Raw genomic sequence first — 3,430 nt, 5'->3', positions numbered from 1 at the left:
GAGATTAAACAAAACATTAGAAGTTCTAATAACTAAGTTCAGAAACGTTGCAAGGTACAAGGTAAACATCTAAAAACCAATTGTATATCTATATACTAGCAATGAACACATGGGTGCTAAAATTAAAATATCATTTATAATCACTCAAAAAAAAATGGAAAACTTCAGAGTAGATCTAACGAAACTTGTACAGGATTTGTGTGCTGAAAAGTATACCATGTCGAAAGAAGTGAAAGAAGATTTACATAAACAGAAATATCAGTTCATGTTTTGAAAGACTCAAAATAATAAAGATGTCAATTCTCCCCAAAGTGATGAACAGGGTTAATGAATGTCCCAGCAATATTTTCTGTAGATATAGGCAAGATTATTCTAAAATTTACAAGGCAAGAAAAAGGAACTACAATAGCTAGAAATATTTGGAAAAAGAAAAATCAAGTGGAAGGAGTTCCACAATTTCAAGAGTTATTTTTATAACTATTTTTTATTTTTAAAAATTTATTTTTATTAATTAAATTTTTAGTGGAGGTACTGGGGATTGAACCCAGAACCTCATGCATGCTAAGCACACACTCTACCACTGAGCTGTTACCCTCCCCTCAAGTCACTGTATAGCTGAAATAGTCATAACTATGTGGTATTGGTGGAGGGATAGACATACAGATCACTGGGACAGAACAGAGAACCCAGAAATACACAACGTGCCTGATTTTTGACAAATGTGCAAAAGCACTTTAATAGAGTTAAGATAGAATTTTCAAGAAATGGTGCTAGAACGATTAGACATCCATAGGTTAAAAAATAAACCTTCACACCTTATACAAAAGTTAAAATGAATCACAGACTTAAATTTAAAACATGAAGCTACAAACTTTTAGAAGCAAACATTATAGAAAAGTTTCAGGATCTAGGACTAGGCAAATATTTCTAGATTTGACACCAAAGAATAATCTACAAAAGGGAAAACTGATAAATTGGACTTTATCAAAATTTAAAAATTTTCTCCATGAAAGATTTTGTTGAGAATATAAAAAGACAACCTCCAAAATGGGGGAAAAAAAAAAGGAAACATGTGTCTGAGATGAAGGAGTAGCAAGCCACACATTTGACAAAAGACTAGTACCCAGGATATACAAAGAACTCTAAAAATTCAACAGTAAAAAAGCAAACAATCCAATTAACACGTGGGCAAAAGACATAGGCATTTCACTGAAGATACACAGATGGCAAATTAAGCACATGAAAAGATGTTCAACGTCAGTTGACAACAGGGGAATTAAAACTAAACCACCATGATAATATCACTACACACCTGTCAGAATGGCTGAAATAAAAAGTAGTGACAACACCAAATCCTGGTGAGAATGCTTGTAAGGCAAGTCTAGCAACGATGAACTCCCTCAGCTTTGTTTCTCTTCTGTTTTTGAAGCACAGCTTTGCTGGAAGCAGTATTCTTGGTTGGCAGTTTTTTCCCCCCCTTCTTTCAGCACTCAGAATTTTTTAAAAATTTGAAGTACAGTCACTTTACAATGTTGTGTCAAATTCTGGTGTACAGCGTGATGTTCCAGTCATGCATATACATACATATATTCCTTTTTATATTCTTTTTCATGATAGGTTACTACAAGATATTGAATGTAGTTGCCTGTGCTATATTTTGGACACATGCCCCACTCTTTTGTGGAGCTGTGTCAGCGTCTGTCCGTCTGCTGTTCCGCAGGTCCCCTGGAGCAGCCGCAAACTTCCCAGGTTTCTTCTGTTGTTCAGCAACCCCCTGAGCATCCAGGGTGTATCATGTCCCATCAGTACTCAGACAGGAGACAGGATACCAGTCCCTTAGCCAGCCTCTAGGAAAGACAGAATGCTGGACATGTATTCAGTTCGTTCCCTTCCCTGGGACAAGTTGAAAATTGGGGTTTTTTTTCCTGCTTGTTCCACTGAGCTGGGGAAGGGGCTATGGTGAGTGAGCGCTCCAGAACGTTGCCTTTGTTCTCAATGGCTTCCAATCTGGTGCTCTTTCTTGTCAGTGCTTAAATCAAGGCAGGGCAGAAACCAGACTTTTGGGCAGCCCCTCTGCCGCCTCCAGAAGTTTGAGTGTTAGACATGTGTTTCAGTCCTCTTTTTCTCTCCCCAGGGAGAAGCAAGGATCTGGGCATTTTCTCCTGATGGTGCCACATTGAGTCGGGGGAGGAATCACAGTGAGTGCCATGAGTTTTCCTACCCACGTCCATGTGGCTGGTTTTGTGCTTGCCTAGGGGTACAGGAGTCTCTTCATTGGTTCCTCGCAGAGGGAATTGGTCTCTGTATTGTTGGGTTGTTGTCTCCACAGGGGGAAAGAGGGTCTGGAGCTTCCTATTCTGCCACCTTACTCTGGATTCTCTATTGTTACGTTGGTTTCTTTTTCTGTTTTTGCACCAGTACATTACTGTCTTTAAATTAAAGTAGCTTCATATCCAGTAGTGAAAGTTTCCAGTTTGTTTTTTTCAGGATGTCAGAGCTAACATTGATCTTTTAAGTTTCCATATAGCATTTAAGTTAGACAGTTTCCACATGTACACGTACTTGCACACACACACTCACCTGCTGGAATTTTGTTTGAAGTTTCATTGAATCTATAGATCAGCTATGAACACTAACATCTTTACAATTTTAATTACAATACGTAAACATACAACATCTCACTGTTTACTTAGGTCTTATTGTATTTCTCTTAATAATACTTTGTATTGTTTTTACATACTTTTCATTAGTTTTATTCCAAGCTGTTAGGTGTTTTTAAAAATCTTATTATAAATGTTCTTTAAATTTAAATTTTTAAAATTTAAATTCTATTTGCTACTGGTATTTAGACATAAAATAGATTTTAAATATCATGATTGTTCTGAATTCATGTATTCATTCTAGGAGTTTATCTGTAGAATCTTTTGGATTTTTTACATCCTCTTTATCCCATCTGGAAAAATAAGAGTTTGGGTTTTTTCTTCTAATCTTTTTCTTACGTTTTCCTTGCCTTACTGCAGTAGTGAGGATGGTGGTGATTAGAAGTGGTGACAGCAAACGTTCATAACTTGTCCTCATTCTCAGAGTTAAAGCCTTTACTATTTTACCATTCAGTATGAGTTTTGCATTAGGATGCACAGATACCTTTTTACACAATAAGCTGTTCCCATCTATTTCTAGAACAGTAGCAATTTTTATCATGAATAGATACTTAATTTAATAAAAATCATTTTCCTCCACCTACTGAGATAATCATGTGATTTTTCTAATTTAATCTTCTGATGTAGTGAATTACATTGATTTTCAAATGTTAAATCAGCCTGTATTACTAGAATAGACCAAATTTGATCTCGATATACTGTTCTTTTTATATATCTTTGTACTTTGCTAATATTTTATATAGTATTTTTGCATCTTATATCCTTATCTC

This window comes from Vicugna pacos, chromosome 3, assembly GCF_048564905.1.
Source record: "Vicugna pacos chromosome 3, VicPac4, whole genome shotgun sequence".
Taxonomy (NCBI): domain Eukaryota; kingdom Metazoa; phylum Chordata; class Mammalia; order Artiodactyla; family Camelidae; genus Vicugna; species Vicugna pacos.
The sequence above is the reverse complement of the archived record's forward strand: the minus strand, read 5'-3'. Positions refer to the sequence as shown.